Source organism: Papaver somniferum, chromosome 8 (assembly GCF_003573695.1).
Source record: "Papaver somniferum cultivar HN1 chromosome 8, ASM357369v1, whole genome shotgun sequence".
NCBI lineage: Eukaryota > Viridiplantae > Streptophyta > Magnoliopsida > Ranunculales > Papaveraceae > Papaver > Papaver somniferum.
In genome coordinates this window covers 171546076-171560466 of record NC_039365.1, presented here as the reverse complement: position 1 = coordinate 171560466, position 14391 = coordinate 171546076, and the positions used below count along the sequence as shown (strand labels likewise).

At 36.4% G+C, this 14391-nt stretch overlaps 1 pseudogene; it reads right to left on the bottom strand.

Moving 5' to 3' along the window:
* Positions 1 to 201: 201 nt before the first annotated feature.
* LOC113303973 lies at positions 202 to 3825 on the bottom strand (annotated as a pseudogene).
* Positions 3826 to 14391: the final 10566 nt, after the last annotated feature.

The window sequence follows — 14391 nt, the reverse complement described above, 5'->3', positions numbered from 1 at the left end:
AAAGGTTGTAATATTTGAAGTATACTTATGTTAAAAGATTTGCTTTTACAGTACCCTTAAAGGTTGTAATATTTGAAGTATCGACTTCGTTTTCAGTAGATGAATGTGTAACTACAACTTTTACTAGAAGTTGTGTACATAAAACTATTTTGAAAAAAAAAAGAATTTATAGTCGAAACTGGATTCCAAAAGTATTTCACATTCACATTAACATGCCAGTGCAACACACTTGCATTCATTCATTCAAGTTAACCTACTAATGTTAAACACACATTCAAAAAAATGGCAGTGATACAAAAGTTAAGTTTCCAGAGCACACTCCAAAAAGATTATGAAGATGCCTATGAGAACTCTAATCGATCCTTGGGTACTCAGCGGCAAATGATTTGTACAGATCCTTCAATTTCTCACCGGAGATCTTTGCTGCTCCGTTGTTCTCTTCTTTGAAGTTCAAATCATAGGTTTTGTCTGATCCGTAAAACTCGGAGGCAGCAACATCCATTCCAATGACAACTTTAATGTAGCCAGCTTTAGCAACGGATATCTTAAGCAACTCAAGTCCTTCCTTGTTCTCTTGGATGTTGGGAGCAAAGCCACCTTCATCACCAACATTGGTTGCATCTTTGACCATACTTCTTCTTGATGACAGACTGCAAACAAGATAGTCTATTAGGTCAGCAAGTGAAATAAACATATAAGCCACCACATGATTTAGGTTCAGATTTCTATGTTCTCTTAGTCGTATCTAGTTAATCAACCATTCAAAGTTCCTAACATCAACATAATCAGTTCAATAAGCGGGAAACAGATGAAATAGTTTGGTGTGAACCTTCAAGTTGTGGTATACTTCAACTCCCATTTTCATTGCCTCCTTCAAGTTGTGGTATACTTCAACTCCCATTTTCATTGCCTCCTTGAAGGATTTGGCTCCAACGGGAAGGATCATGAACTCTTGCATTGTAAGTTTTTTTTCCGGCGTGTGATCCTCCATTAATAACATTGAAAGCAGGAACTGGAAGTACCAAGTTCTTGTTACCAGCAAGGTTGGCAATATGCTGCAGAAAAAGAACAAAATCATATTAGACCTGCTACAGAAATAGGAATTAATTCATTTTTACATTCATGACATTACATTCATGACAACATGATAACAACTATTTATCAAGCTTGTTATTATACCTTGTAAAGGGGAATGTCCAAAACACTGGCTCCAGCTTTGCAAACGGCAAGAGAACACTGCTAGGATAGCATTGGCTCCAAGCTGTAAAACAACAAACATGAACCGTCAACAAATGCTTTTGATGAAGTTACAGAGTTAAACCACAGTTTTCTATCAAATACCTTTTGCTTGCACCAACCCCACTCGTTGGTAGTTCCGTCAAGTTCTCGCACCATGAAGTTATCAATTTCGGTTTGTTGTGTTGGGTCCTGCACAGACAAAAGATGAGTTCAGATACAAATTTACACTATATAGGAGACATTGTACTGGCAATTTCGACTGAGATTTAACAAGGCTTTCTGTCGAAGAAATAGTACATGAATTCAAACATCAAATTATTTATTCCTTCAAACATATATAAAAGCTAATTGACTACAATTTAAGTCTAAGGACGATATATACCTTTCCGATCAATGCAGGCCCAATGATGGAGTTAACATTGTCAACAGCCTACACAAGAAAAGAACAAAACACCATAATCAGTACAGCTGCGCTTGTAATTTACACAAGAAACTACAGAAGAAATTTTAAAGCGATTTTCAAAATTAACCGACAAACCTTGGAAACTCCCTGTCCTAGGTATTCTGAACCTCCATCACGTAGTTCAAGAGCTTCGTAAACACCTAAACATCAAAACTCAATGACATTAATAACCTTAAATTGAAGGTTACATCCCAAATCACAATATCAGCACCTGTAATTGGTACCTGTCCTAACATACATCTACTGCCTTTACCAGCCTGCAACCTCTCATCCATCTCTCTAGCTGCAATTCGAGAACACCACCGAAATCAAACCAAACTCAAAGGTAAAAAAGGAACGACATAACTACCACGATTTTCAAGAATTAATGCAGTTATTGACCTTGGTCCGCCCCTTGTAATGGGTCGAATATCATTTCTAGCGTCATCTGAAAGAGCTCCATCCCTTGTTGAGCAACACCATCAGGTCCATATTGCTCCTGCACAGCCTGTAATATAGTAAGATACATTTATCTATGAGATTTTTCCAACAAGACTGCATAGAGGAATAAGAAAGAAAGAGTTCTAAAAACAAGTTAAACCTGATTAAACATCTTCTTCATTGTTTTTCTTCTTTTGAAGCCTTGTCACACCATTTACTTCAGCTTCAGCTACACCCCTGCAACCCAACATTTCAATCTTAAACTTCCTGTGTAACAATCAAAATCACCACTATCAAATTCATATAAAACCCTGTGTATTTCTTCCACACATCCTTTACAAAGATCTACAACATACAATTGAAATTGAATTTTTTTTTTTTATCAATTAACAATAATCTATCCAAACGCGTAAAATCCATGGTTTTTGTACAAGGAATCAAGAGAAAAAAGGTGAAATTAAAGAAAATTACCCGATATTCATCAGCACCAACATTTCTTCGGATTCAAACAAAGTCCTAACATGTATGTTCCATCTCTTCCATTTTACCTGAACATCAACCATTCCATCTAACCAGCAACACCAACTCGAAATCAGGTTCGAGCTTCTGCCAAGCTTGAACTTCAATTCCTGATTGCAATTTGAATTTCACCAATATTCTAATTTCTTCATCATAATAACCACCACCATCAGATCTTGATTTCTCATCAGTTCAATCTTCTCAAACCCCTAAAATCCGGTGAACCCATCTCTGTAACTTCAATCACCACCTTCATTCTCCCACTATTGAACCCAATTTCTGGTCAGAAAAACACGGCCACATCCATCACCAGTTTGAGTGAACCCCACTTATTTACCCAGCTCCAATCTCTATTTTATGTCCATTGGCGACAGCATCGACTTCCAGTTTCATGACCTTCTAAACTCCGACTATTACTGTATACAAGACCTTCTCATACGACTTCATAATCACCCAAGTCTTTCTTCTCATTCGTCCTGTCTTGTTGTTCTCTAGTCATCTCTAGACTCAACACGACTGCACCAATCTGGCAAACTCCACAAACTGTCCGTCTCATTCTCGGTTACAACTCCTCATTTCCTTGGATTTCAGTTCACATCCAACTATGGCAGACTTCAAGCCATCACCAGTAACACCATTTCAGATCGAGTACGAACCAAAATTGGACAACAACCCATCTTCTTTCATATCTCAACTCTTCTATACAGCCAGCAATCGACGACAGCAACCCTAATTCGAATCATTGAACACCACCAGTTCTTCTTCAGACCCCAAATTATACCAACTGCAATCAATCCACAACCAATCACAGAACCATCTCGAACTCAAGACCAAATCAAAAAAACCCAATTTCAGTTTACGTCAACACCCCCAAATTCCATTAAAAACAGTGAGATCAAATCCCTAATTGCTTGTGCTGATTTCATCCATGACTTTTACAAAGAATGTTATAGTAGTTATTCCATTACCTCCAAACCCATCTAAATGATTTGAAACATCTATCAGCTTAGCCCACATCTCGATCTCGCACCACATTTCTCATTTTATTTCATCTGTAAATGAACCCTGAAATGGAAAGCAGCTCCATCAATAAACTTCTTCACCTGTACCCGACGATGAGACCCAGAACCGATGTCGCCATCAATAAACTTCTTCACCTGGAGATTTAGGGTTATGAAATTGGAGTTTCTGAGACTGATTCAGCGTTAGAAGATGAAGGTTTAGAGCCTAGTTAGCAATTCGGGATTCGGCAAACGTACGGAACGGCAAACGTACGAGTATTATACGGTTTTGTAAAATCCAGATTCGGTCCAAAATTCGGTCAACGGGACGTGATTCGTCAGTAATTCGGAACGGCATACGTACGTGTATAATTCGATTTATAAATGTGAGTTCGGCTCTGAAAATTCGGTATCTATATATAACAAATAATTTGTATTTATAAGGTCATAGACCAATTTTTATGCATATATGTGAGTTATTTAAAGAAAAAATAAACTTAATATGATGATATCAATAATATATACAACATTAGTTATCCAAGAGGACGTCGTATGGTGGTTTAGATGCTTGGTTAGTGAGTTTGAGATCTCTCTCACCTTCACCTTCAAATCTCTTCAGTCGTTTTTGTTTCATAAAAATTACAACACGTCTAATATTCGGTCGTGTATGCTCGGAAGGCAGTAAAGCCCAAAAAGTGGAGTCTTTGAAAAGTAAAAGCTAAAGAATTTATGGCGAATTAAGCGGACGTATCATTCGGAATACGTAAAATTCGTGAACGGTTCGCGAATAATCCGGGAATGCCACATAATACGCGACTTGGGTTCGGAGTTGCAAACGTACGCGAATAAGACGGTAAAATTCGTGATACGGAAAAATTCGCGAATGATTCGCGAATCATTCGCGAACTTACTAACTAGGGTTTAGAGTGGGGAAAGGGGAGAAATTAGGGTTTGCAGAGAGAGATGAAGATAAGAGGCGAAGTTTCTCTCTCTCTCCCTTTGTTTAGATAAGTTAAAAATACTCTGGACCGTAGATAAGGAGGTCATACGGATTGCCTAGATTAAGAGACGGCGTAGATTCACTTTAGGATGCTCATACGGATTGAAAAGCTTGTGTGTTTCTCTTTGTGCCAGTACAAACTCGTGTATTCGGTTTAATTGTTAACTTTAGATATGAAAAAAAAATCGAAAAAAAAATATTAATAAACTTAAGACATTGTTATCGACATTCTGATAAAAAAATCCAAAAAATATGTAAGAATAAAGCTAAAAAATAAGAAGTGAATTCGATAATTGGTGTGTTTCTTTGTGTTTTTATGCTTTCTCTTTGTGCTTTCGATTTGAATTTCGACTAGTCACCTAGGTCATGAAGTAATTTCGACTATTTCATGCCGGTCATGAAGTAGCTTTAGTTCATACTCGTAGATTCAAGAAGCATAAAAACTACGAACCAAGAAGCTCTGGGAGGGTTCAGACTTCAAACTTAGCAAGATACATCAACGAAATCGATAAATATGAATTTCAGTGTCGATTCGAACTTCAAATATGGTATAATGGCATACAAACTATGAACCAAGAAGCTCCGGGAGGGTTCTGTCTTCGAACATAGCAGGATACATCATCGAAATCGATATATATGAAACTTAGGTGTTGATTCGAACTTCAAATGTGGTATAACGGTATACACACTATGAACAAAGAAGCTCTGGGAGGGCTCTGACTTCAAACTAAGCATGATACATCATCGAAACTGATGAATATGAAGCTTAGTGTCGATTCGAACTTCAAATGTGGTATAACGACATACAAACTATGAACCAAGAAGCTCTGACAGGGTTATGACTTCAAACTTAGCATGATACATCATCAAAATTGATGAATATGAAGCTTAGTGTCGATTCGAACTTCAAATGTGGTATAACGACATACAAACTATGAACCAAGAAGCTCTGAGAGGGTTCTGACTTCAAACTTAGCATGATACATCATCAAAATCGATAAATATGTAGCTCAATGTCGATTCGAACTTCAAACTTGGTATAATAGCATATAATCTATGAACCACAAAGCTCTGAGAGGGTTCTGGCTTCAAACTTAGCATGATACATCATCAAAATCGACAAATATGAAGCTCAATGTTGATTCGAACTTCAAACTTGGTATAATGGCATATAATCTATGAACCATGAAGCTCTGAGAGGGTTATGACTTCAAACTCAGCATGATACATCATCGAAACTGATGAATATGAAGCTTAGTGTCGATTCAAACTTCAAGTTCGGTATAACGACTTACAAACTATGAACCAAGATGTCTGAAAGTTCACAAAAACGATGAATCCAACCATTTACGGGTAAGATTCCATGGGAGTATTATCAGAAACCTTAAACACACACAAATTCGTCAACTTCAAGAAAGAAACTGGCTCCGAGATCGAAACCTGTCCAGGAGCAGAGTATTATATAAGTCTGACAGTTCGCGAAAACGATGAATCCAACCATTCACGGGTAAGATTCCATGGGAATATTCTCAGAACCTTAAACACACACAATTTCGTCAACTTCGAGAAAGAAACTGGCTCCGAGATCGAAACCTGGCCAGGAGCGGACTACTGTATAAGTCTGAAAGTTCGCAAAAACGATGAATCCAACCATTTACGGGTAAGATTCCATGGGAATATTCTCTGAAACCTTAAACACACAAATTCGTCAACTATGAGAAAGAAACTGTCTCCGAGATCGAAACCTGTCCAGGAGCGGACTACTATAAGTATGAGAGTCCTAAAAAACGATGAATCCAACCATTTACGGGTAAGATTCCATCAGAATATTCTCAGAAACCTTAAACACACACAAATTCGTCAACTTCGAAAAAGAAACTGGCTCCTATATAGATCGAAACCTGACCAGGAGCGAACTACTATATAAGTATGAAAGTTCACAAAAACGATGAATCCAACCATTTACGGGTAAGATTCCATGGAAATATTCTCTGAATCCTTAAACACACACAAATTCGTCAACTTCGAGAAAGAAACTGGCTCCGAGATCGAAACCTGGCAAGGAGCGGACTACTATATAAGTCTGACAATTCTCAAAAATGATGAATCCAACCATTCTCGGGTAAGATTCCATGGGAATATTCTCAGAAACCTTAAACACACACAAATTCGTCAACTTCGAGAAAGAAAATGGCTCCGAGATCGAAACCTGGCCAGGAGCGGACTACTATATAAATCAGAAAGTTCGCAAAAACGATGAATCCAACCATTTACAGGTAAGATTCCATGGGAATATTCTCAATAACTTCGAACCTCCTGGTTTACGATTTTGGTCCTGGAAACGTTTTCAGATATTTCTACCCAATCTGAATAACCCTAAGTTAGTGATTTAACCCTTTTATTTTTTTATTTTTTTTATTCTTTTTGCAGAAGTGAGAATTTTTTTGCAGAACCAGACAACAAAATAGTTTTTTGCTGAAGTGACAAATTTTTTGCAGAAGTAAGAAAATTTTTGTAGAAGTGAGAAAAATTTGTCGTATCCTTACGACGACTTTCTTAAGAGTTGTGGAAGGGGATGTAGAAAAACTTTCATCACAACCATCAATTTCCATCTAAAGTCGTCCATTAATTATTTTTTTCTTTCTATTTTCCATATTACCAGCGTATTTATTCTTTCCTTATCCATTTGAAACATTTTTTTTCCTTCACAGAGCTGCAACTTCATCCCTCCTCCGTCGTCTTCACTGAAATCACCACCATCTCCCCCTCCATCGTCTCCAACTCTAACAGCTCTGTTAATTACTATCGTCTTCAACTACATCGATCTCGGCTTCGTCATCTCAGGAGATTTCTTCACCAACTTCATCATCACCAACAAGTAATCTTACACATAGTTGAAGACTTACCACCTTCACTAATTTCTCAAAGGTCTGTTACCCAGATCGATCAATAATCTACTGAGGATATGTGTTGACTTTGGAACTTATTGTTTTGAAATTTGATTTATGGTTTTGAAAGGGAAGTTACATATTTGAACTTAATGCTCTTTGGTGAAGTTGTTGTGATTGTAGAATATGGCAGAATTTGCCAAGCAATCGAGCAGTTTGAAAAGTAGTTGTCTTATGCGATGCCAATGATTAAAATTGCAACTGAGGTTTCAACCCATGCTTTCATCAACTAATAGATATGAAATGATATGCATTGTCATTGTAGAATGTATGTGATTTTTTACAGAGAAGGATTCGCGCTGTTTGCGGCTCCGTCTCCTGAGCATTATTTTTGAACATTGTATTTCGTTTTGCAACTCTTATAAAGGGTTGTCATAAAGTTAGTATTATTAAAGAACCCCAAACTTGACAGAACTTGTGATAGTGCAGGTATGGTTAGTGGTGTAGACTTCCATGCAGAAGGCTGAGGATCAAATCCCCCCAACCTCATTTTCCAACATTCTATATTTTTTACTTCAACAACTCTTACAAGTGTTGTTGTACCATTTTATTAATAAAAAACACAAAAAATCAAAACTTGTGAACTTTAAGGATGGTTGATCAGCTAGACTTCCATCCAATAGGTTCATGTTCGAATCTCCACTCTACCACTACTTTTCATTATCATATTTTGGTGTTCTTCAACAACTCTTGTGAGAATTATGATAGGCTAAGTCACTACCTTTATGGAACAAAGTTGTCATAGCTAAATGTCGTCACAACTCTTTTGCTTAAGGAGTTGTCTTTTGTTTTCTTAGCGCAACCCCTTGGTCCTAAGGGTTGGCAGTGATGATATACGACAACTCTTCCTTTGAAACCAGTTGTCAAACATAGGAATTTCTATGATGTTTAGCAAAGAGTTGTAAAACTCCAGTTGTAGATGTATATTTTTCCCGTAATGATTTTGTCACTAAAATCGACAAAGGGGGAGATTATTAGAGCATTACTCGGTCGAACTCGCATGTGTTGCTATCTCAAGCATGTTTGTCAATGTTAGTGATCAAAACTATAAGTCTTGATTTCTAGTCTACTATAGCTAAGGTCTCGGACTAGGATAGAAAGTGTAGATGAGATCAAGAACTCCACGACAATCATCATACAAGACGAAGGACTACTCAAGGAACTGGTGGATCTTCATCGACTAAAAGGTATGTGGAGACTTGAACTTATCTATCACTCAAAAGTCTATTTATCTCCTATCTTGAGACAAAAGTCGTTTTGCTATATAGACTTAGATTATACACATTTGGTATTTCGAGCCGAGTTTATCTCGCCTATCTATTTCTCGAAATATGTGCTGGTAAGCTTTCGCTTTAGCCAAGTTCATCTTTACCTAGTGACGAAAGTCATGTTATGTTTCAATCACTTTGAAAATTGCTCTGACAAAAATGGTTTGTGAATAACAATTATATAACGTCCTCTGAGAATGTTTCAATGATTGAAATGAGAATTTAGATTGTATAACCATTGGAGGATATAAGCATTGTTTTGGAAACACATATATGTATAAGTCCTTATTCCTTGAACCGAAGTTTGCGAACTTTGTTGATCAAGTGAACCGGAGTAGTGCGCGAGCTAAGTCTGCGAACTCAGTCCGCGAACCCAGTCCGCAAACTGGCGAAGTTCTCAAACCAGAGAATTTCTGCTGGAGTTTGTAAACTCCATCCGGGAACTTAAGTCCGCGAACTTGAGTAGGTTATATCTAAAAACGACGATTGTGAACTTATTCATATTAACTAAGGAATGCAATTGCAAACCGTGGCTATATAGTTCATAAACCAATTCGAGTGAATCACACCGTTTTTGCTTTTATTGTGTCTTGTGTAGTACATAAGATTTCCTTGCAATTGAACAACTCTCTAACTAGTTCATAAGATTTCCTTGCAATTGTTGAACCAAATAATGTACAATTTTGGGTACGGTTACACAATCCTAGAAACGTGCATTTCATTTGTGTATAACAAGCTATTATTTAGATCCGGTTGATAAATATTATCTTGAATCTAATCAGGTTTTCATCTAACGGTGAATATTGAATGCTTTATTACCAAGCTAACATTGATTGCAAACCCTGATTTGAAAGACTATATAAGGGAGAACTCTAGCAACCGGGAAACCTAATCCCCACACATTCTGTGTGATACTAGTTGTGCTAAGCTAGAGTCGATTCTCCTTTAACCTTTGGTTTCTTCTTTTAAACCATGTAATGACTTAAAGACTTCATTGAGATTGTGAAGCCAGGCCGATACTACTTTCTTGTAGTTGTGTGATCTGATCTTGCTGTTTCTATCGTACGAGTACAATTGTATTAATTGGCTCGAGATTTCTATCTCTGATAGGCAAGATAAAAGGTAATCACAAACATCTTAGTCTCATCGTTTGTGATTCCACAATATCTTTTTTCGCTGCGTCGATTAAGACTATTCTGAGGTGATTGATAATACTTGGCTGTTCTTCGGGAATCTAAGTCCGGATTATCAATTGGTTCCTGTTCACCTTGATTTATCAAAAGACAGAACAAAAATCGTAGGTATATTCGTCGGTGACGGATTTATCTATTTCTGTAGACTTTTCTGTGTAATACAAATTTGTTTATTAAAGTCTTCGACTTTGGGTCGTAGCAACTCTTGGTTGTGGGTGAGATCAGCTAAGGGAATCAAGTACGTAGTATCCTGCTGGGATCAGAGACGTTGAGCATAACTGTACCTTGGATCGGTATGAGATTGGTTGGGGTTCAACTACAGTCCAGACCGAAGTTAGTTTGTAGTAGGCTAGTGTCTGTAGCGGCTTAATACAGTGTGTGTTCAATCTGGACTAGGTCCCGGGGTTTTTCTGCATTTGCGGTTTCCTCGTTAACAAAATTCTGGTGTCTGTGTTATTTCTATTCCCATTATACTTTGTTATATAATTGAAATATCACAGGTTGTGCGTTAGGATTAATCAATTGGAAATCCGACATTTGGTTTTTGATTGATATTGATTGATACTTGAACATTGGTCTTTGGTACCGTTCAAGTATTTTCTCTTGTATTCAATTAAACTCGTAAATTTCTATTTGCTTGAGTAAGAGTTGAATCGAGAAAGAGAGATATAACTCTTTAATATACTTTTATCTAGATTGAGTCTGACTGTCTAGTTGATTCTCTATAAAGTATATTGGAGTTAGTCCATAAAGATTTCTAAGCGAACTATTGGGTGTGGTTGTTGTACCCCCGCTTTTTCAAGTTGCAGGTTTAATGGTGGATTTGTTGTAGTTTAGGGTTTAGGATCGAGAGGAAGTTGGAGTTCCCCTTTGGTATCTGATACCATGTAAGAATGTTGATCAATTGATTAATGGAGTTATTCTCAAAGATACAGGACTTGTCTCTTATATAGACTTGACTCAACAGAAAATGAAAGACTATTACAGGAGGTTTACCGACATAACAGAAAAATAGATATTCCGTTAAAGCATAAATAATAGTTGTTATTTGTTATTAAATCCTATGGCTAGGATTAGATGTATGACAGTAATCCGTACAATGTACGGATATATGACTCAGTCTAACAGACCCTTCGCTAGACTTTCTAACCAGTCCTTGTCAGACTGGATCGGTGTTGAAATAACATCATCGTCATTGGTTATGGATCAGAAATGATAGTAGTTCGGCTCTCGATCGGAAATGGTAAATAACTTTATTTATGCATTGGTCAAGTCCACTTTCTTTTTCAACATTGCTAATACAGATGCCAAATTATGAGTAGGATATCAAAATCCATATAAAACAGACAACTAGCACCCTCCTTAATAAATTGGTACCTCCATTAGCAGCCATATTCATTTTAAGTTCAAGGTATTTTAAAATGAAGGCATAATTAGGGGATACTCTCATAAATTAGTGGATACTCAAAAAAAAAAACATTATGAAGTATTTCGAAGAACCCCTTATCCAAATAAATTCGGTAATGGCTAATTTACCCTTGATAAATTAGGAATAAGTTAGTGTGTAAGATTAAACTTATAGATTTAGATTTTATCTTTTAAAGTGTTAGTTATAGAATAAATAAAGTATAAAAAGAAAAAAGGATTTTGGGAGATTTGAGTGAGGGATTTGATGTTGAGGAATCCTCATCTCACCAAGAACAAGAAGGTGCTTACATTAATGTGTGTGTTTGATTCGTCAGACTTCAGATAACAGTCGGCATTTCTAAGTTGATGAAGACAATGCCGACTCTAAGAAGTCGGTATTGCATTCATCAACTTAGCAACACCGACTTTTGGTGCTACCCCAATATCCAGGTATAGTCGGCATTGCGAGTATTGACCAGGACAATACTCACATAAACTAATTTCAATACAGAGATAAAACTAAATACTGGACAACAATGTCGACACTGTGTTCATAACTGCAGCCGGGATTTCATTCATACTTCAAGTAATGTCGACTTCTGCAGTCAGTATTGCACTTAACAATCGAGCAATGCCGACTGTTTATCTGTAACTTCAGTTTGATCGTCCTCTTCGTCTATTTCTTAATGATTTGCAATTGCACGTAATCTATCTTGTAAAACTTTTTTCGACTCCAGGATCAATTGACGATGAAATAAAGAAGTTATGGAAGAAGAAAAGAAAAAGTGAAGAAAAAGAGAAGAGGAGTCGACAGTTGGGAAGAAGGGATGCTTGAATTAGGTTTTTAGTGTTTTTTTAATAGGATAAAGTGCACTATAGTCATTTTATCACTAACAAAAATGCCCCCTGAGCTTATATTATACCCTATATAACCGTTAGTATCCCCCAATTTGTTGAGGTATCCCAAAATGTGGGACCTTTATACGACTTTTTTTTTCTTTATTTTTTCTAAATTTGCTAGAAAGGGATTTCACAAGTGTGAGAAAGGCAGGTTCAGCACCTGATCATTCTTCATTTACATGATTTCTCTTACAATATTTGGTTGGTTTACTATCTAGAGACATAAATTCTGTTAATGTAATTTACTCTAGATAATGAAAATTCGTTCATCTAAAATTGTTCAACTAAACTAGCACAATTTATGATTTTTATTATTCAAAATAAGTGATTGCATTCTTTGCATCAACGCAAATGCAGAAATTGTTGATGTCTTTCCGTTCATCTAATTCCTTCAAATATGGAAATGCACTCTGCTTCTCCAGCTGATCAAGATACCCCCTCAATAAGATAATATCCTTTAAAAGCCCCTGCCATGTCAGTTAACATGACTAGATCCTGCTACATTACTATTTGCATCATAACTAGCATCACAACATAAAATGTGGCAACTGTCAAGTAGATCAATGTTATTAGGAACCTGAATAGTTACGTAAGTATGAACTTCTTGGGTAATTGGTATATAAAAACATTGAGCTATGCCTATTGTAAATTTTAGAGTATAGTTGGTTGTATTTAAAGGTGTAACAGTCTTGCTCTGATAAATTCTAAAGCACCTATCTCTTCATATACTCCAAGTTCTGATGAAAATAGATTGTTCAGTTGCGAGATTTTCGCTTCTCTTTAACCATTTATCGAACCAAATAATAATATATATGTCAGAGACATCTTCGGAAGTTACATATTTCCCAAAAGTTGTGTTAGCCCAAACAACTTTCGCAAATGGGAAGTGTAGAAAAAGATGCTCAGTTTTTCAGCTGAGTTAATGTCGCAGAAACAACAAGGGTCTATGGGGATTATGTACCAAGAAAGTCTAACTCCTGTAAGAATGATACTTTTGATGCATTTCCAAATGAAAAGTTGAAGATTGGGAAGAATAGAAAAATTCCAAAGGGCTTTACAAGTAGATTGAGTTGTGTGGGGACTCTGCAAAAGATTGAGCTTTCCGGTAAGAGCTATAAAAGAGTTTATACACGAAATATCACCATTTTTGGTGTGGGACAAGATTAACCAATCCTCTCCGGTGAGAAAAATTCTAGTGTTGATCTCTAGTGAAAAACTATTAGTTAGCTCAATATTTCATATCCTAGCATGAGGGATCGATAATGAAATCAGAAGTTAACATATTAGGATCGGGATAACAATTGCAAAGAGGAGTCAAAGCATTAGGAATCCAATTGCCCGTATATACATGAATACTTTACCGATTCTTGACTTCCCAAATTGAATTTTATTTAATAATCTCTAGCCTTACAGATATACCTTTCCAGATCCATGAGAAGTCTGGTTGTTACCTAACACGCAAAGGATGATAATTCTTGAAATATTTACATTTCACGATTTTGACGAACATAGCTGTGTAAATTTTTTTTTTAAATCCTTAAAACCGAAACCTCCTTGAATTTTATGGGAGCAAATATTTTTCCACCATTTCATGTATATATCACCTAAACTTGTCTTTCTACACCAAAAATCCGTTTGAAATTGTTCAATTTTTTGAATTATGGTGTTGGGTATGAGGAAAGTATTCATATAACATATAAAAACATGTTTTGGAAGTATTATGGATCTGCCAGCTTGAGTTAGCTGCCTTCCTTTCCATTTACGTGTTTTATTTAAATCAAAATGATCAAGCAAATGACTAAAAAAGTCGGTTTTTTTCCTACCAATGAATAAAGGTATGCCTAGATATTTCTCTCTTAGATCAATTTTCTTAACTTTTAGATTACTAATAAGAGAGTCAACACTCTCATGGTGAATATTCTTGCAGAAAAAATAACCTGACTTGTCAAAATTGGTAACTTGGATAACGGTATAGCTAAAATCTTTGATAAAAGCCATCAATTATTAGCTTACCCATAGGAAGCTTTGACAAA